This window comes from Heptranchias perlo, chromosome 35 (genome assembly GCF_035084215.1).
Source record: "Heptranchias perlo isolate sHepPer1 chromosome 35, sHepPer1.hap1, whole genome shotgun sequence".
Lineage (NCBI taxonomy): Eukaryota > Metazoa > Chordata > Chondrichthyes > Hexanchiformes > Hexanchidae > Heptranchias > Heptranchias perlo.
Genome location: NC_090359.1, coordinates 3313920 through 3335776, shown reverse-complemented (window position 1 = coordinate 3335776; position 21857 = coordinate 3313920). Strand labels below are relative to the sequence as shown.

The 21857-nt window shown below is 45.9% G+C and overlaps 2 non-coding genes across 2 annotated transcripts; both read left to right on the top strand.

Annotated features, from left to right (window-relative positions):
• Positions 1-15416: 15416 nt before the first annotated feature.
• Positions 15417-15498, top strand: trnal-aag (transfer RNA leucine (anticodon AAG)). Its single transcript has one exon. It is a non-coding gene; the product is annotated as a tRNA-Leu (tRNA).
• Positions 15499-17457: 1959 nt separating this feature from the next.
• On the top strand, positions 17458-17539 carry trnal-aag (transfer RNA leucine (anticodon AAG)). Its single transcript has one exon. It is a non-coding gene; the product is annotated as a tRNA-Leu (tRNA).
• Positions 17540-21857: the final 4318 nt, after the last annotated feature.

The window sequence follows — 21857 nt, the reverse complement described above, 5'->3', positions numbered from 1 at the left end:
TAAACTACCGGGCTATGGACCAAGAACTGGAAAGTGCGATTAGGCTGGATAGCTCTTCTCCGGCCGAAATTTCGATCATTCGAAGATTCTATTCAATTCCTAACTGTGGAGACCAGGGAAACACCCCATAGAGATCTAACTAGGGAGACGCCAGAAACACTCCACAAACATAGAACTGGAGAGACCCAGGAAACACGCACAAATTACCGAACTGGGGATACACGTGAAATACCCCACTATCATCTAACTGGGGAGAGTTGGGGATCACCCCACGAGCCCCAAACTGGAAGTTCCACGAAATGCCCCACAAACATCTAACTAGGGAAACCGTGGGGGTCACTCCACAAAAATCTATCTGGGGAGACCCTGGAAACACACCACAAACTTATAACTGGGGCATCCGGGAATCATCCTTCCAACATTCAACTGGAGAGACCTGATCACTTGTCCACTTCAACGTCAGGGACAATCTGAGGGTGCTGGGGAATAGGTACGTGAGTGCCCCAGGCCTGCATCAAGAACTGGGAGGAGCGGGCAGCCAAGGCCAAACATAAGCCTGGTATGTGGGGGATGCACCCTCTCCATAACTGGCAGGGACTTGGTGAAAAGGTGTAAGGGATTCGCATTGTTGCTCTTCGTGGCAAAGGTTTCGCCTATTTCCCGCCAATGTGCAGTCACAGTCACCCGAGCAAGCTTCCACTTTCTCTGGAGGTCCATGGTAGGGCTCTTCCGCAGAGTCAGCATGGATAAGCTCCCAGACAAAGGGGGGAAATGTGAACTCAATGCCGCTCTGATCCTGATGGCCACCTTTGTGTGTGTCTGCCTCAGGATATGTGTGGAGACCCAATACTCAAACACCAATTGTCATTACATGCATAGTAACCAGCTCTCCAACACACTGAGAAGGCTGGGTCTGGCCACCCTGCCCGAGCAGACGCAGGATGCCCCATCCAGTTCGACCGTCCCCCACCACCAGGTGGTGAAGTGACTGAGGGAGAACCCTTCGACCACATGGCCGTCAGACAGTGGTCGACACGGAACGTTCTGAGAGTCCTGCAGGGAAATGAGAGAATGGATCCGATCGGGCAATTCCCCGACCAGACGGTCGATGCAATGTGGCAGAACGTCTCATCACCAGAAGTGAGGCACCGAGTGTAGCCTGGATGGTGGTGAGACGGGCCCTCTCAGTGCAGTCATTCCAACACGCACGGAATCTCAGCACCACTGCAAGCTGCCCTCGAAGCTGCGGCGGGGACGAGACCGTCGCCCACCTCCTGATGGACAGCCCATTCGTGTGGAGAGAGAAGCGTTGGTATCTGTCCCAGTTCATCCCCAACAGCTCGGTAACATAGGACGCTGTGCTCTACGGGCTGAATCCGGGACAAAGACCAAGACAGATATCAACTGCTGCTGGAATGCCATTAACTCGGTGAAGGCGGCCCTTTGGTCCGCCTGACACATGCAGGTGTTCCAGCTGAAGGAGCTGTCCATGATCTTGTGTTGCCGACTGGCACACTCCGAAGTCCACACACTCTGGGACACAATGAGGCGAGGTGCGATCTGTGCACAGGCTTTATGTGAAAAGGCCACAGTGTAAGGCCACCCGACTTTGTATTGTAAAGAATGTTTCAGAAGATATGTACTTTGTATTGAATTGTAAAAATGAGATCATAGTGTGTACGATCTGCATCACATTGTTTCGAACTACATTGATTGAAATTGTGTCTTCTTGCATTGGACTATGTGTATCTTTCATTTTCATGAAATAAAGTAAAGTTGTACAGATGAAAAAAGAAAAACCCACAAACACTTAACTGGGCGACCTGGGAAACATCGAACGGGGGAGAAACGAAAACACTCCACAGACATCTAACGACCGAAATCCCCAAGATACCCCTTTAAAATCCATGCAATGTTATTAATTTGACATTGAACATCAATATGTATGGTCCCAAAAAGAGTAACTAATGTTATTGCAGCATTATTGATTTACTGAATTGATCATTATTGAGGTGGGTGCAAAGTAAAAGGTCACGAACCTGGGCTGTATCAATAGCAGAGACTTTGTGGAAAATGTTGGCCGAACCCTTTGTGCTTGTCTTTATTTGAGTGGAACTGGTGAGCATTCGATCGGTCAGTCCTGCTGGTCATGTCTGATGCCACTCGCTGTGAATTGGATATTGCTGTAGGAGTTTTAAGGATGGAGCTTGGTGTTTTGATCAGAGGGAAGTTCTCGATTTGGGAGCAGCTGCACAGATTGCCAAGGCTGAAGTAAATCGCAGCATTTAAACACATCCCATTAAAGATAATCAATCATTATTATCAGTGCCTAATACAATCACACGATCACCACAGAGTACATTTGATACTGATCACTCCGCATTAATAAACCTGACACCATGAGGTAACCGTGCTGGGAATGAGGAGATCACTCCTCCAACTTACTCCAAGGCCAAATTTCATTTGAGTCTTCATAAAATTTCCTCACAGATAATATCACCGCCGGAACCGTTTAACCCCTGATTACCCAACTATAGGGCATGGCTGGAATCCTCGACCGTGGCTGGGATTCATACATTTCAGCGATGTGTAAAACAGAGATATTCGAATTCCATACAAGGAAAATCAGGCGGGCGATTTAACAGGCTGGTCCAATATCGCCGATTTCATAACTGTTGCTAGCTGAAACTTCCCAATCTTCACTCTTCCCACTCTTCACTCTCCCCTCTCTTCACTCATCCACCTCTCTCTGATTCACACTTTTCACATTACCCCGATTCAAACGTCACACTCCCCCTGATTCATATTGTTCCCACTCCCTCGATTCACACCGTTCACATTCCACATAATTCACCCAGTCCACACTGTCATTATTCTCCCTGATTCACACTGTTTACAATCCCAGTAATTCACATTGTTCCCTCTTTCTCTGATTCACACTGTTCCCATTTATTCTGATTCTCACTGTTCCCATTCTCTATTATTCACACTGTTCCCATTCTCCATGATTCACACTGTTCTCATTCTCTCTGATTCATACTGTTCCACTCTCCATGATTCACACTCTTCTCACTCTCTCTGATTCACATTGTTTCCAATTACTCTGAGTCTCCGAAAAGTTGTGATTTTAAAATATTTTTTTTTATTCGTTCATGGGATGTGGGCGTCGCTGGCGAGGCCAGCATTTATTGCCCATCCCTAATTGCCCTCGAGAAGGTGGTGGTGAGCCGCCGTCTTGAACCGCTGCAGCCCGTGTGGTGACGGTTCTCCCACAGTGCTGTTAGGAAGGGAGTTCCAGGATTTTGACCCAGCGACAATGAAGGAACGGCGATATATTTCCAAGTCCGGATGGTGTGTGACTTCGAGCGGAACGTGCAGGTGGTGTTGTTCCCATGTGCCTGCTGCTCTTGTCCTTCGAGGTGGTGGAGGTCGCGGGTTTGGGAGGTGCTGTCGAAGAAGCCTTGGCGAGTTGCTGCAGTGCATCCTGTGGATAGTGCACACTACAGCCACAGTGCGCCGGTGGTGAAGGGAGTGAATGTTTAGGGTGGTGGATGGGTTATCAATCAAGCGGGCTGCTTTATCTTGGATGGTGTCGAGCTTCTTGAGTGTTGTTGGAGCTGCACTCATCCAGGCAATTGGAGAGTATTCCATCACACTCCTGACTTGTGCCTTGTAGATGGTGTAAAGGCTTTGGGGAGTCAGGAGGTGTGTCACTCGCCGCTGAATTTCCAGCCTCTGACCTGCTCTTGTAGCCACAGTATTTATATGGCTGGTCCAGTTAAGTTTCTGGTCAATGGTGACCCCCAGGATGTTGATGATGGGGGATTCGGCGATGGTAATGCCGTTGAATGTCAAGGGGAGGTGGTTAGACTCTCTCTTGTTGGAGATGGCCATTGCCTGGCACTTATCTGGCGCGAATGTTACTCGCCACTTATGAGGCCAAGCCTGGATGTTGTCCAGGTCATGCTGCATGCGGGCTCGGACTGCTTCATTATTTGAGGGGTTGCGAATGGAACTGAACACTGTGCAGTCATCAGCGAACATCCCCATTTCATACCTTATGATGGAGGGAAGGTCATTGATGAAGCAGCTGAAGGTGGTTGGGCCGAGGACACTGCCCTGAGGAACTCCAGCAGCAATGTCCTGGGTCTGAGATGATTGGCCTCCAACAAACACTACCATCTTCCATTGTGCTAGGTATGACTCAAGCCACTGGATCGTTTTCCCCCTGATTCCCATTGACTTCAATTTTACTAGGGCTCCTTGGTGCCCCACTCGGTCAAATGCTGCCTTGATGTCAAGGGCAGTCACTCTCACCTCACCTCTGGAATTCAGCTCTTTTGTCCATGTTTGGACCAAGGCTGTGATGAGGTCTGGAGCCGAGTGGTCCTGGCGGAACCCAAACTGAGCATCGGTGAGCAGGTTATTGGTGAGTGAGTGCCGTTTGATCGCACTGTTGGCGACACCTGACATCACTTTGCTGATGATTGAGAGTAGACTGATGGGGCGGTAATTGGCCGGATTGGATTTGTCCTGCTTTTTGTGGACAGGACATAACTGGGCAATTTTCCACATTGTCGGGTTGATGCCAGTATTGCAGCTGCACTGGAACAGCTTGGCTGGAGGCGCAGCAAGTTCTGGAGCACAAATCTTCAGCACTGCAGCTGGGATGTTGTCGGGGCCCATAGCCTTTGCTGTATCCAGTGCACTCAGCCGTTCCTTGATATCACATGGAGTGAATTGAATTGGCCGAAGACTGGCTTCCGTGATGGTGGGGATATCGGGAGGAGGCTGAGATGGATCATCCACTCGGCACTTCTGGCTGAAGATGGTTGCAAACGCTTCAGCCTTGTCTTTTGCACTCACGTGCTGGACTCCGCCATCATTGAGGATGGGGATGTTTGCAGAGCCTCCTCCTCCCGTTAGTTGTTTAATTGTCCACCACCATTCACGACTGGATGTGGCAGGACTGCAGAGCTTTGATCTTATCCGTTGGTTGTGGAATCGCTTAGCTCTGTCGATAGCATGTTGCTTCCGCTGTTCAGCATGCATGTAGTCCTGAGTTGTAGCTTCACCAGGTTGGCATCTCATTTTTAGGTACGCCTGGTGCTGCTCCTGGCATGCTCTTCTACACTCCTCATTGAATCAGGATTGATCCCCTGGCTTGTTGGTAATGGTAGAGTGAGGAATATGCCGGGCCATGAGGTTACAGATTTTGCAGGAAAACAATTCGGCTGCTGCTGATGGCACACAGCGCCTCATGGGTGACCAGTTTTGAGCTGCTAGATCCATTCTGAATCTATCCCATTTAGCACGGTGGTAGTGCCACACAACACGTTGGATGGTGTCCTCAGTGCGAAGACGGGACTTCATCTCCACGAGGACTGTGCGGTGGTCACTCCTACCAATACTGTCATGGACAGATGCATTTTCGACAGGTAGATTGGTGAGGACGAGGTCAAGTAAGTTTTTCCATCGTGTTGGACTATAAACTGGTGTTGTAAGATTCCTTACATTTGTCCACCCCAGTGCATCACCGGCATCTCCACATCACTCTCTCTGAATCACACTGTACCCACTCTCTCTGATCTCTCTGCTTCACACTGTTCGCACTCTCTATGATTCACACTGTTCCCATTCTCTCTGATTCACACTGTTCCCACTCTCTATGATTCACACTGTTCCCATTCTCTCTGATTCACACTGTACCAACTCTCTGTTATTCACACTGTTCCCACTCTCCCTGATTCACACTGTTCCCAATGACCCTGAGTCACAGTTTTCACACTCCCCCTGATTCACATTGTTCCCACTCGCCCTGTTTCACTGTTTTACACTCTCCTTGATTCACACTGTTCACACTCTCTCTGGTTCGTACATTTCACACTCCTCCTGATTCACACTGCTCACACTCCCTGTTTGACACAGTTCACACGCTCTCAGTTTCACACTGTTCACATTCTACCTGATTCGCAATGACCCCATACCCCAAGATTCACACTCTCTCTCTTTCATACTGTTCACACTATACCTCCTTCACAGTGTTCCAAACCCCTCAGATTCGCGTTGTTCATATTCCCCTCGATCACACTGTTCACACTCACTCTGAACCACATCGTTCACACACTCTTTGATTCAAATTGTTCACACTGCCTATGATTCACAGGTGTCCCACTCCTCCTGATAGACAGTGTTTGCAAAATCCCTGATTCACATTGTTCAAATTCTCTCTGATTTGCACTGTACCCACTCTCCTGATTCACTCGTTCCACTCTCTCTGATTCACACTGTTCCCAGTCTCTTTGATTCACACTGTTCCCATTCATTCCGATTCACAGTGTTCCCTCTCACTTTGATTCATATTGTTCCCATTCTCTGATTCAAACTATTCCCAATATCTCTGATTCACACTGTTGTCACTCACTCTGATACACACTCTTCCCACTCACTCCGATTCACACTGTTCCCACTCTCCTTGAGTCACACAGTTCCCTCTCCCCCTGATTCACAACATTCACACTCGCTCCGATTTATACAGTTCACACTCTCTCTGATTCACACTGTTTCCCCTTTCCCTGATTTACACTGTTCCCAATCCCACTGATTCACAATGTTCCCTCTTTCTCTGATTCACCCTGTTCCCACTCACTCTGATTCACACAATTCCCAGTCTCCATGATACACACTGTTCCTACTCACCCTGATTCATACTCTTACCACTCACTCCCGCTCACACAGTTCCCACTCACTGATTCACACTGTTCCCAATCACTAATTCACACTGTTCGCACTCACTGATTCACACTGTTCCCACTCACTGATTCACACTGTTCCCACTCAATCCGATTCACACTGTTCCCTCTCGTTCCGATTCACACTGTTGCCACTCTCTGATTCACACAGATCATACTCACTCCGTTCACAATGTTCCCACTCACTCCGATTCACACTGTTCCCACTCTCCCTGAGTGACACAGTTCCCACTGTCTCTGATTCACAATTTCCCATTCCCCCGATTCACAATATTAACACTCGCTGCGATTTATACACTACACACTCTCTCCGATTCACACTGTTCCCACTCTCCCTGATTCACACTATTCCTAATTCCCGTGATTCACAATGTTCCCTCTTTCTCTGATTCACACAGTTCCCACTCTCCCTGATTCACAGTGTTCCCACTCTCTCTGATACACACTGTTCCCACTCTCTGACTCATACTGTTCCCACTCTCTGATTTACACTGTTCCCAATGACCCTGAGTAATACTGTTCATACTCACCCTGATTCACATTGTTCCCACTCACCCTGATACACGGTTTTACACTATCCTTGATTCACTCGGTTCACACTCTTTTATTTCATACTGTTTACATTCCACGTGATTCACAATGTCCCCAGGATCCCTGATTCATACAGATGCGTAGCTTGCTGATCCTAGTCACCCTCGATATACCCAGAAAAATAGGATGGTGATCCCAGTAAACATTGAAAAAACACATAAATAGGCTGTTAATTCCAGTAAAACCCGATAAACATAGGTTTCTGATCCAAGTAAATCACCATAAAACAGATATGAATGGTGCTGAACCCAGAAACCACCATAAAGACAGATATATCGGCTGGTGATCCCAGTAAATTCTGAAAAACTCTTCCAAATCGGCTGGTGATCCCAGCAAACCCTGTTAAAACCACAAATATAGGCTGGTGGTCCCAGTAATCCCCGATAAATCGAGATATATAGGCATTTGATCCAAGTAAAGCATGATATACGCAGATATGAGGGAAGGTGAACCCAGTGAACCCGGAAAAACTCATAAAAATAGACTGGTGATCCCCGTGAACACCGACACACCAAGATATATAGGCTGGTAATCAGCATGAACACCGATCCACCCAGATATATAGGCTGGTGATCCCCGTGAACACCGATCCACCAGGATATATATGCTGGTGATCCCCGTGAACAACGATCCACCCAGATATATAGGCTGGTGATCACCATGAACACCGATACACCCAGATATATTGGTGGTGTTCCCAGTAAACGCCTGTAAACACATCTTAAAGCCTGGTGATCTCAGTAACGCCTGATAAACACAGACATATAGGCTGGTGATCCCAGGAATTCCATATATATAAGCCAGTGATGACAATAAACCCTGACCAAACCCGGGTGTAAATGCTGGTGGTCACAGTAAACCCTGATGAACACAGGTATGTAGACTGGTGATCCCAATAATCACAAATCAAACAGATATATATGAAGGTGATCCCAGCAAAACCTGATCCCCACAGATGGATAAGTTTGTGATCCCAGTAAAACCTTATGACCACAAATATATAAACAAGTGATCTCAGGAAACCTTGATAAACCAGGCATATAGGCTGGTGATGCCAGTAAAGCCTGACATATGCCGATATATAGACCGGTGATCCCAGTAAATCACGATAAACCACGATGCGCAGGCTGGTGATCCCAGTAAACCCGAAGAAATCCAGAAATATAGTCTGATGTTCGCAGTAAATCCAAGTGAAAACAGATATACAAGCTGGTGATCCCAGTAAAAATTAAACAAACCATACATATATAAACTAGTGATCCCTGCTCAACTTGATAAACAAGATATATCGGCTGGTGATCCCAGTAAACCCTGACAAACGCAGATATATAGACTGGTGATCCCAGAAAATCATGACAAACCCCGTTGTGCAGGATGGTGATCCCAGGAAACACCAATAAATCCAAATGTATAGGCTGCTGATCGCAGTAAATCCATACACACCCATAGATATCGGCCGGTGATCACAGGAAACCCTGATGAACACAGATATATAGGCTGGTGATGTCAATTAACCCAGATAAACTCACATATATAGGCGGCTGATCCCAGTAATACCCGATACATCCAAATATTTAGGCTGGTGATCCCAGTAAATCCTGATCTACCCCGATATAAAGGCTGATGATCCCAACATCATAGCATCATAGCAGGTACGGCACTGGAGGAGGTCATTTCGCCAATCGTGCCTGTGCCAGCTCTTCAAAAGAGCTCTCGAAATTAGTCCCATTTCCCTGCGCTTTCCCCAAAGCAGCCGATGTGTTTCCGTTCAATAATTTCTCTAATTCCCTTTTGAAATATACCATTGAATCTGCTTCCATCTCCCTTTCAGGCCGTGCATTCCAGATGATTAAAAACGCTGAGTGAACAAAATATCTCGTAATGTCGCCTCTGGCACTTTTGCTGATCTAAAATCTTTGTCTTTTGCTTACCGACACTTCTGCCACTGGAAACGGTTTCTCCTTACTCACTCTATCAAAACCGTTCGTAATTTTGAAAACTCGATCAAATCTCCCCTTAATCTTTTCTGTTCCAAGGAGTTCAACCCCTTCTCCAATCTCTCCACATAACTGAAGTCCCTCATCCATGGTATCATTCTAGTAAATCTCTTCTGCACCCTCTCAAAGGCCTTGACATCCTTCCTGGAGTGAGGTGCCCAGAATTGAACACATCACTCCAACTGAGGCCAAACCAGTGTTTTATGGTGGATTATCATAAATTCCTTGCTTTTGTACTCTTTGCCTCTATTAACCATAGAATCATAGAAAATTTACGGTACACAAGGAGGCTATTCGGCCCATCGTGTCCGCGCCGGCCGAAAATGAGCCACTGAGTCTAATCCCGCTTTCCAGCATTTGGTCCGTGACCGTGTAGATCATGGCACTTCAGATGTACATCCAGGTACTTTTTAAATGAGTTGAGTGTTTTTGCCTCGAGCAACCATTCAGGCAGTGAGTTCCAGACAGCTACCACCCTCTGGGTGAAAATAAATTTCCTCAGCTCCCCTCTAATGCTTCTACCAATCACTTTAAATCTATGCTCCCTGGTTATTGAACTCTCTGCTGAGGGAAATATGACCTTACTCTATCAAGGCACCTCATAATTTTGTACACCTCAATGAAATATTACCTCAGCCTCCTCCTCTCCAAAGAGAAAAATCCCAGCCTATCCAATCTTTCCTCATATCTAAATTTCTCCAGCGCTGGCAACATCCTCGTAAATTTACTCTGTACCCTCTCTAGTGCAATTACATCCTTCCTGTAATTTGATAACCAGAACTGTACACAATACTCAAACTGTGGCCTAACCAGTGTTTTATACAGTTCCAGATTAAACTCCTTGCTTATATTTTCTATGCCTCGGCGAAAAAAGGAAAGTGTTCCATATGCCTTCTTAACCACCTTATCTACCTGTCCTGCTACCTTCAGGGATCTGTGGAGAAGCACTCCAATGTCCCTCACTTCCTCTGCATCTTTCAGTATCGTCCCATTTATCGTGCACTCCCTTGCTTTGTTTGCCCTCCCCAAATGCATTACGCCACACTTCTCTGCATTTGTCACTTTATTGCCCACGTGATCAGTCCATTGATATCTTCCTGCAGTCTTTCCTCCTCACCATCAACCACACGGTCATTTTTTGTAACATCTGCAAACTTCTTAATCATGACCCCTACATTTAAGTCCAAATCATTGATGCATGTATATCACAAAAAGCACGGGACCCAGTAATCCGCCCTGCAGAACACCACTGGGAACAACCTTCCAGTCACAAAAACACCCGTCGACCGTTACCCTTTGCTTCCTGCTGCTGAGCCAATTTTGGAACCAATTTGTCACTCTCCCTTCGATCCCATGGCCTTGTACTTTTTTGACCATCTTCCGTGTAGGACATTGTTAAAAGCCTTGCGAACATCCATGTAGACGACATCAAATACACTACCCTCATCGACACTCCTTGTACCCTCCTCAAAAAATTCAATCAAGTTGGTCAGAAATGACCTTCCCTTAACAAATCCATGCTGACTGTCCTTTATTACTCAATGCCTTTCTAAGTGATGTTTTATCCTGTCCCTCAGAATTGATTCCAATAATTTGCCCACCACCGAGGTTGGACTCACTGGCGTGTAATTACTCGGACTATCCCTCCCTCCCTTTTTAAACAATGGTACAACGTTAGCTGTCCTCCAATCCTCCTGCACAACGCCAACTTTCGGGGAGAATTGGAAATGATGGTCAAATTCCTCCACTATTTCCCCCCCTTGCCTCTTTTAACAGCCTGGGATACATTTCTTCTGGTCCTGGTGATTTATCTACTTTTAAAGATGTTAATCCCCATAATTATTTCTCTTTCCCTAAGTTTATCCCATCCAATATCTCACAATCTTCCTCCTTAGCTTTAATCTCTGCATCGTCCCTCTCTTCTGTCAAGAAGCAGCAAGGGATCCATTAAGAACCATACCAACACCTTCCACCTCCACACATATGTCAACTTTTTGGTCTCCAATCGGCCCTACTCTTTCCTTAGTTATCCTCTTGCTCTTAATGTATTTTAAAAATATCTTTGCGTTTTTCTTGATTTTACTTGCCAATATTTTTACGCCCTCTCTTTGCTTTCCTACTTTCCTTTTTAATTTCACCCCTGCACGTTTTATGCACCTCTATGCTTTCTGTAGTATTGAGTTCTCGATGTCTAACACAAGCTTTCCTTTTCTGCCTCATCTTACCCTTTATGCTCTTTGATATCCAGTGGGTTCGAGATTTGGCAGCCCCGCCCGTTTTCTTTGTGGGAACGTGTTTACGCTGCCACCGTTGAATCTTCGCCTTGAATGCCTCCCACTGCTCCGACTTTGATTTACCTTCTATTAGCTGTTTACAGATTTTGCTAAATCACTTCTCAGCTTAGTAAAATTGGCCTTTCCCCAATTTAGAAATTTAGCTCCTTTTCTGTCTTTGTACTTTTCCATAACTGTGCTAAAACGAACTGAATTATGATCACTAGCATCAAAATCCTCTCCCACTGATACTCTTTTTCCAGCTTCATTTCCTAAAACTAAACATAGAACTGAACCTTCCATTGTTGGGCTTGCTACGGACTTGCTAAAAATGTTCTCCTGAATGCAATTTAACTAATTCGCGCCCTGTATACCCTTCACATTGTTTGTGTCTCAGTTAATATTAGGGCAGTTGAAATCCCTATATAATCCCTGTATCCCTATATAATCCCTAAATAATAAAGCCAAGGGTCGCATATGCCTTTTTAACAGCCTTCTTAACTTATCCTGCCACCTTCAAAGATTTGTGTATGTGCACCCTGCTGTCTCCCTGTTCCTGCACCCCCTTTAAAATTGTACCATTTGGTTAATAATGTTTCTCCTCATTTGTCCCTACAAAATTGATCACTTCACACTTCCAAGAGTTAATTTTCATCTGCAGCGTGTCTGCCCATTTCACCAGTCCGTCTATGTCCTCCTGAAGTCGATCACTATCCTCCACGTTGTTTGCTACATTTCCTAGTTTCCTGTCATCTGCACACTTTGAAATTGTACCCTCTATACCCAAATTTAGGTCATTCACATATATGAAAAAGAGCAGTGTTGCTAATGCTGAACCCTGGGGAACACCACTGTATACTTCCCTCCAGTCTGAAAAAAACAACCTTTCACGACAATTCTTAGATTTCGCTCCCTTAGCCAATTTTGTATTTACGCTGCCATTGCCTCTTTAATCTCATAGGTTTTAATTTTGCTATCAAGTCTATTATGTAGTACTTTATCAAACGCCTTTTCAAAGTCCATGTACACGACATCAACCTCACTACCCTCATCAAACCTCGCCGTTACTTCAGCAAAGTACTCAATCAAGTTAGTCAAAAATGATTTGCCTTTAAATTCTTTTAAAGCACTTTTCCGTTCTGACTTTCATTTATTAGCCCATACTTTTCAAGGTACCAATTAATTTTGACCCGCATTATTGTCTATTAACGTTTCCCCATCCACCGAGGTTAAGGCTGACTGGCCTGTAACTTTTGGGTTCATCCCTCTCTACTTTTTGATCCGGGGTGTAACATTTCCATTCCTCCAGTCATCCATCACCGTCCCCATGTCCAAAGAGGCATGGAAGATTGTGGCCTGAGTCTCCGCAATTTCCACCCTTACTTTCCTCCGTAACCTGGGATGCATCACATCTGGAGAGGGTGACTTTTCTACTTTGAGTGCTGCCAATCTTTTAAGTGCCTTCTCTTGAACTATTTTTATCCTGTCCAATATCGCTACTACCTCCTCCTTTACTGCAACAGGGGTAGCATCCTCTTCTTTAGTGAAGATGATAACGAGGTATTAATTTAGTACCTCAACGATGCCCTCTCCCTCCTTTTTTGTCCCTAATCTGTCCTACCCTTCCTTTGACTGCCCTTTTACTATTTCTATGTTCACAAAATAATTTTGGGTTATCTTATATGTTAGCTGCTAATATTTTCTCATACTCTCTCTTTGCCTCTCTTATTCCTTTTTTAGATCTCCTCTGTTCTTTGTGTACGCAACCTGATTCGCTGTTGTGTTATGAAGCGTACATTTGCCATAAGCCTCCTTTATCTGTTTCAGTTTAATCTCTCTATCTTTAGTCCTCCAGGGAGCTCTAGCTTTGAATGATCTTCCTTTCCATTGGAATTTGTGTCATTTGTACCCGAGATAACTGCTCCTTGAAGGCCTCCCATTTTTCAATTACTGTTTTCCTAAACAACTTTTGATTCCAATCCACCTGGGCAAAATTCTTTTTAAACTCACTGAGATTATCCCTCACCCAGTTAAGTATTTTCACAATTGATTGTTCCTTGCCCTTTCCATAACTATTCTAAACCTAATGTTATTATGATTACTGTTTCCTAAATGCTGCCCCACTGAAACATGATCCCACTCCCCCACTTCTTCCTCCAGAACTAGATCCAGTACAGTTTCCTTACCAGTTGGGCTGGAAACACACTGTTCCAGAAGCTCCCTTGAGCAATTTCTGGAATTCCACTCCCACTTTGCCCTTTACAATGTACAAGCCAATCCGCCCAGATATATGGGCTGGCGATCCAAGTTAACTCTGATAATCACAGTTATATAGGCAGGTGAACCCATTAAATCAATATACGCCCATATATATGGGGTGGTGATCTTAGTTAACCTCGATAAACCAGATATATAGGCTGGTGAGCCCAGTAAACCCCTGTACTGATATATCGGATGATGATCACAGTAAACTCCAGCACAAATATTTTTGTTGGTGATCCCAGTAAATCCACATGCACTCAGATATGTGAGCTGGTGATCGCAGTAACCCTGATAAACACAAATATATAGGCTGGTGATCGCAGTAAATCCTGATAATCTTATATATATATGGTGGTGATACCAGCAAATCCTTGAATCACGCCTTAACCTTTTATATTCTTCGTAATACAAGCCTAGTTTATGCAATCTTTCATCATAACTAAACCCTTGGAGCCCTTTTAACATTCGAGTGAATCTGCGCTATACTCCTTCAAAGGCCAATATATCCTTTCCAAGGTGCGGTGCCCAGAACTGTACACACTACTCCATCGGTGGTCCAACAAGGGCTTTGATTAGCTGTAGCAAAGCTTCCTTCTCTTTCTATTCTCGCCCCTAGTTATAAAGGATAACATTCCTTTAAACGATTTGATCATTTTTTCACCAAACCACTACCTTTTTCGTGATCTGTGTTCATGGACTCCTCAATCTCTTTGTACCTCCACCGTTCATCGCTTCTGGCCATTCAAAAAAATCTTCGATCTATCCTTTTTTAGTCCAAAATGGATCACACATTTATGTGCGTTGAGATCCATCTGCCACAATTTTACCCACTCACTTAATCTATAAACGTCTCTTTGTAATTTTATGCTCGCATCTTCAGTACTTACCATGCAACCTATCTTTGTCTCATCAGCAAACTTAGATATATGGCTCCATATTATGTTATCTAAATCATTAATGCATTTAGTGAGGAGTTCATGCCTCAGCACATATTCTTGTGAGATACCACTGATCGAATACATACCAATTCGAGTTCATTCTCGTTATCACAACTCTGTGTCTTCTACCGCATAAACAATCTCCAAATCAGGTCAATAATTTGCATTCAATTGCATGAGGTTCAATTTTATTTAACAATCTCTCCTGTTGAATATATCGAATGCCTTCTGAAATCAACTCCTGCAATTACTTCCTCAAAAATTGAAATAGCTTCATTAGATATGACCTACACATTACAAATCCATGTTGGCTCTCTGCAATCAGGTCAAATTTCTCAAGGAACTCAGTTACAATGGCCTTAATTACAGATTCCAATAACTGCCCACAACCGATGTTAGATTAATAGTTCTATAATTTCCCAGTTTTTCTCTCTCACCTTTCTTAAATAATGGAGTCACATTTGTAATTTTTCAATCTGAACGGACAATTCCTGAATCGAGAGCGCTTTGGAAGAATATGGCTGAAACATCTTCCATTTTCCTCAATTACTTCCTTTAAAACGCTGTGGTGGAAAACATTCTGAAGGCACAACTTTGACAGGTGGTAGCGTGGCCGAGCGGTGCAAGGCGCTGGATTAAGGTTCCAGTCTCTTCGGGGGCGTGGGTTCGAGTCCCACCGCTGCTATTTTTTCCTCATCACCAAACATCCTTCTTTTCCAAGCAGCACCGGGCGCGACATTGCTGTTGTTCGGGCATGACTGCCCCACCTGATGCGCTTCGCCTTGATCGTATCCTCGTCCATGCTCTGCGTTGAGGTCGCAGTTTGTTCTGTTTGAATACGAGCTACAGTATAGTTTCGATTACCTCTTTTGTTCTCTACCACATACACTAATAGAATGCAGCAAGAAATCAATCTTTTGCACAAAAAAGAAATATTTTTTGTTGCTGGCAAAAACCTAACCATTCCTTCAAATCCAGCACTCTCACATGCCTGTACTTGATGCTCCACAGTTCAAACTGGCCTGTTTTCCCCACTTTTTCTTCCTTCCACAGCCAATATGCCGCCTTTCCATTCTTCCTTCCACTTCATGGAAACTTTACTGCGGCATTTTTTTTAATTTTTTTTCATTCGTTCACGGGATGTGGGCGTCGCTGGCAAGGCCGGCATTTATTGCCCATCCCTAATTGCCCTCGAGAAGGTGGTGGTGAGCCGCCTTCTTGAACCGCTGCAGTCCGTGTGGTGACGGTTCTCCCACAGTGCTGTTAAGAAGGGAGTTCCAGGATTTTGACCCAGCGACAATGAAGGAACGGCGATATATTTCCAAGTCGGGATGGTGTGTGACTTGGAGGGGAACGTGCAGGTGGTGTTGTTCCCATGCGCCTGCTGCCCTTGTCCTTCTAGGTGGAAGAGGTCGCGGGTTTGGGAGGTGCTGTCGAAGAAGCCTTGGCGAGTTGCTGCATTGCCGACTCCAGCATTCACTTTCATGATCTCACGCCTTTAAGTTTGTTCTGCTGCGACCACTGTTTCTATTGGGCAGATGTCCGATTCGCACCAATGTTCATTTGCGCCTTGAAACCAGTCGATACATTTCGAACTGCGTGACCGCTCGACAGACAAACACGATGAAAGCAGGGCTGGCCTCTGGAAAGACAGCCGCCCGATTGTTCACAAATTTTACTTGTCGAATCTTGTGATCCAGGTGATGGTAACTGAAGAACTGGATTTTGTTTTGATGCTTTTTGGATTTTTTCTTTCAGCAGTTGAGTTGCGTGACCGACGGGCAGCGCTACAGAGCTGCGAGTGGCGGTTGAGAGGTGCACATTTGGCAAGTTTGGGCGGCCCAGGAAGCTCGGAAGTGTTCCGCCTTGACCTTAATAGTTCTGTTTAAACATGGGATTGAATCGAGTAGAGGATAAATGTAAAGAGCGCCTGTGGCGAAAAAGGAGCGATTGCAGGCCAAGAGCGAAAGGTGTTTCAAATTTTCGTGGCGCAGGAAGCTGTGTGCGGATAAGCCAGATTTTAAAGCGAGTGTGTCGGAAAGTAAAGAGCGATGTTGTGTGTGAGTAGAGCTCAAGAAAGTTGTGCTTGAAGCTGCGCCCTTGAGTAAAGTTTCAAGTTGTCAGGAAAAGGGCTATCGTGAAAGCTCAAAAATAAATCCAGAAACTGCTGGCAACACTCAGCAGGTCAGGTATTATCTGTGGACAGATACTCGCTTTACCGGGGCGTAATTGTGCACTTTCTTGACACTTCACGTTATTCACATCGAACACTCGCAACACCTCCGTGCACCAATCAGGACCTTGCTGATTTGAGCAGAGATCAGCAAGCAATGCAAAATTCATCCACCGTGGCTTCGCATTGGAGCGAGGCCCAAGACTTCTGGTTGAATTTCAGGAAGGAACCGACACATCAAACGGTAAATGCAATAATGGCGCGGATGAGATACAAAAACATGCGTGCAGAGCACAATGGATTAGGAATCCATCACCTCAAACACTCGGCCACCTCGTCGCATGAATATTGCTCAGAAAGCCCATTTATTTGATTCGTTCAATGGAAAATCCTCGACTCAAAGGTCAAAATGCAAGAAAACCACATTTCAATCACCAGATATCAGATTCTGAAGGCAGAGCTTTGTCAGGTGGTAACGTGGCCGAGCGGTCCAAGGCGCTGGATTAAGCCTGCAGTCTCTTCGGGGGCGTGGGTTCGAATCCCACCGCTGCCAGCGTGTAAAGTGCTTGCTATTTTTTCCTCATCACCAAACATCCTTCTTTTCCAAGCAGCACCGGGCGTGACATTGCTGTTGTTCGGGCATGACTGCCCCACCTGATGCGCTTCGCCTTGATCGTATCCTCGTCCATGCTCTGCGTTGAGGTTGCAGTTTGTTCGGTTTGAATACGAGCTACAGTTTCGTTTCGATTACCTCTTTTGTTCTCTACCACATACACTAATAGAATGCAGCAAGAAATCAACCTTTTGCACAAAAAAGAAATATTTTTTGTTGCTGGCAAAAACCTAACCATTCCTTCAAATCCTGCACTCTCACATGCCTGTACTTGATGCTCCACAGTTCAAACTGGCCTGTTTTCCCCACTTTTTCTTCCTTCCACAGCCAATATGCCGCCTTTCCTTTCTTCCTTCCATTTCATGGAAACTTTCCTGCGGCATTGCCGACTGCAGCATTCACTTTCTTGATCTCACGCCTTTAAGTTTGTTCTGCTACGACCGCTGTTTCTATTGGGCAGATGTCCGATTCGCACCAATGTTCATTTGCGCCTTCAAACCAATCGATCCATTTCGATCGACGTGACCGCTCGACAGACAAACACGACGAAAGCAGGGCTGGCCTCTGGAAAGACAACCGCCCGATTGTTCACGAATTTTACTTGTCGAATCTTGTGATCCAGGTGATGATAACTGAAGAACTGGTTTTTGTTTTGATGCTTTTTTACTTTTTTCTTTCAGCAGTTGAGTTGCGTGACCGACGGGCAGCGCTGCAGAGCACCGAATGGAGGTTGGGAGGTGCACATTTGGCAAGTTGGGGCGGCCCAGGAAGATCGGAATTGTTCCGCCTTGATCGTAATAGTTCTGTCGAAACATGCGATTGAATCGAGTCGAGGATATATGTAAACAGCGCCTGTGGCGAAAAAGTAGCGATTACAGGCCAAAAGCGAAAGGTCTTTCAAATTTTCGTGGCGCAGGAATCGATGTGCGGATGAGCCAGATTTTAAAGCGCGTGTGTGGGAAAGTCAAGAGCGATGTTGTGTGTGAGTAGAGCACAAGAAAGTTGTGCTTGAAGCTGCGCCCTTTAAGAAAGTTTCAGGTTGTCAGGAAAACGGCTATCGTGAAAGCTCAAAAATAAATCCAGAAACTGCTGGCAACACTCAGTCGGTCAGGTTGTATCTGTGCACAGATGCTCGCTTTGCCAGGGCGTCATTGTGCACTTTCTTGATACTTCACGTTGTTCACATCTGACACTCGCAACACCTACGTGCGCCAATCAGGACCTTGCTGTTATTTGCAGAGTTCTGCGAGCAATGCAAAATTCATCCACCGTGGCTTCGGATTGGAGCGAGGCTCAAGACTTCTGGTTGAATATCAGGAATGAAGCAACACATCAAACGGTAAATGTAATAATGGCCCGCATGAAATACAAAACCATGCGTGCAGAGCACAATGGATTAGGAATCCATCACCTCAAACACTCTACCAGCATGAATATTGCTCAGAAAGCCCATTTATTTGATTGGTTCAATGGAAAATCCTCGACTCAAAGGTCAAAATGCAAGAAAACCACATTTCAATCACCAGATATCAGATTCTGAACGCAACCTTTTGGTCGGTGGTAGCGTGGCCGAGCGGTCTCAGGCGCTAGATTAAGATTCCAATTGCTGCGGGGGCGAGCGTTTGAGTCCCACCTCTGCCAGCGTGTGAAGTGCTTGCTTTTTTTTCTCATCACCAAACATCCTTCTTTTCCAAGCAGTCCCGGGCGCGACATTGCTGTTGTTCGGGCATGACCTGATGCGCGTCGACTTGATCGTATCCTCGTCCATGCTCTGTGTTGAGGTCGCAGTAAGTTCGGTTTGAATTCGAGCTGCAGTATAGTTTCGTTTACCTCTTTTGTTCTCTGCCACATACAATAACAGTATGCAGCAAGAAATCAATCTTTTGCACAAGAAAGAAATATTTTATGTTGCTGGCAAAAACCTATCCATTCCTTCAAATCCAGCACTCTCACATGCCTGTACTTGATGCTCCACAGTTCAAACTCGCCTGTTTTCCCCACTTTTTCTTCCTTCCACAGCCAATATGCCGCCTTTCCTTTCTTCCTTCCACTTCATGGAAACTTTCCTGCTGCATTGCCGACTCCAGCATTCACTTTCATGATCTCACGCCTTTAATTTTGTTCTGCTGCGACCACTGTTTCTGTTGGGCAGATGTCCGATTCGCACCAATGTTCATTTGCGCCTTGAACCCTCTCGATACATTTCGATCTGCGTGACCGCTCGACAGACAAACACGACGAAAGCAGGGCTGGCCTCTGGAAAGACAGCCGCCCGATTGTTCACGAATTTTACTTGTCGAATCTTGTGATCCAGGTGATGGTAACTGAAGAACTGGTTTTTGTTTTTATGCTTTTTGGCTTTTTTCTTTCAGTACTTGAGTCATAGAGTCATAGAGCACGGTAGAGGCCCTTCGGCCCATCGTGTCCGCGCCGGCCATCAAGCCCTGTCCACTCTCATCCCATATTCCAGCATTTGCTCCGGAGCATTATGTGCTATGGCATACGTGACCGACGGGCAGCGCTGCAGAGCTGCGAATGGCGGTTGAGAGGTGCACATTTGGCAAGTTGGGGCGGCGCAGTCAGATCGGAAGTGTTCCGCCTTGATCTTAATAGTTCTGTTGAAACATGCGATTCACACCCCTCCCGATTTTTCATCCCCTTCACTTTCCTCTGACCCTATCCCTCCCTCCAATCTCTTTTTTCGTATTTTCATTCTTCCCTCTGATCTTCCCCTCTCTGAAACCGAACGTCAGTCCTCAGTAAAAGCCTCAGCGTCATCCCCATACGCCCCCACCTCAATGAGTTTCGAGCAAGATATTATGCTGAGCTCTTCTTCCGTGGCCTTCACATCCGCGCCCATTTCTTTGGCCAGGATTCGGACCCTTTCTCCCATCTTCAGAATTCTCGGTCCACCTGGACCCCTCCCTCTATCCTCTAACTCTCACTTGATCTTATCATTGGGAACTGCCGGCAAAACATCGGCAGTCTCAATTTCTCTGCTCCCCTCACTCACTATGATCTACTTCCCTCTGAACTTGCAGCACTCCTTTCTCTCAGGTCCACCCCTGACATTGTCATTAAACCTGCTGACAAGGGTGGCGCTGTTATCGTTATGAGGCGAACAGACCTTTCCCTTGCGGAGGCTGAACGCCAACTCTCTCATACCTCCTCTTACCTTCCCCTGGACCGTGATCCCACCACCGAACATCAAGCCATAGTTTCCCAGACCGTCACTGTCCTCATCTCCTCTGGAGATCTTCCACCCACGTCCTCCAACCTCACAGTTCCCAAAGCCCGCACAGCCCAGTTCTACCTCCTTCCTAAGATCTACAAACAGGACTGGCCTGGTAGATCCATTGTCTCACCCTGTTCTTGTCCCACGGAACCAATTTCTTCCTATTCCGTCTCTATTTTCTCTCCACTCCTCCAGTCTATTCCGACGAACATCCGCGACTCTTCCGACACCCTCCACCACTTAAACAGTTTATTTTCCCCAGACCTAACTTTCTCCTTTTTACCATGGACGTCCAGTCCGTCTGCACATCCACCTCCCACCAGGACGGCCTGTGGGCCCCAGGCCTTTTCCTTAAACGAAGGCCCAGCCGATCCCCATCCACCACCACCTTCCGCCTGGCTGAACTTATTCTTACGTTGAACAACGTCTCCTTTGACTCCACTCATTTCCTCCAAATAGAAGGTGTTGCTATGGGCTCCTCTATGGGTCCTAGCTATGCCTTCCTGTTTTTGTTGGATATGAGGAACATCATTTGTTCCAGTCCTACTCAGGTCCCCTCCCTCACCTCTTTTTCTGGTGCATTGATGACTGCTTCAATGCCGTTTCCTGCTCTAACCCCGAACTGGGAAATGTCATGAAGATTGCTTCCAATTTCCACCCTTCCCTTGCCTTCACACGGTCCATCTCCGAATCGTCCCTTCCCTTCCTCGACTTCTCTGTCTACATTTCCGGGGATAGGCTGTCAACCACTGTCAACTAAAAGCCAACCGACCCTCACAGCTACCTTGATTACACATCCTCCAACCCCGCTTCCTGTCAGGACTCTTTTCCCTTCTCCCAGTTTCTCCGTCTCCTTCACATCTGTTCTCACGATGCCACCTTCCACACCAGTGCTTCCGAAATATCTTCCTTTTTCCTCTACCGATAATTCCCCTCCACTCAAGTTAACAGGCCCTTGACCGTGTCCGTCCCAGTTCCTCCACTTCTGCCCTCACCCTCTCCCTCCCAGAACCATGATAGGGT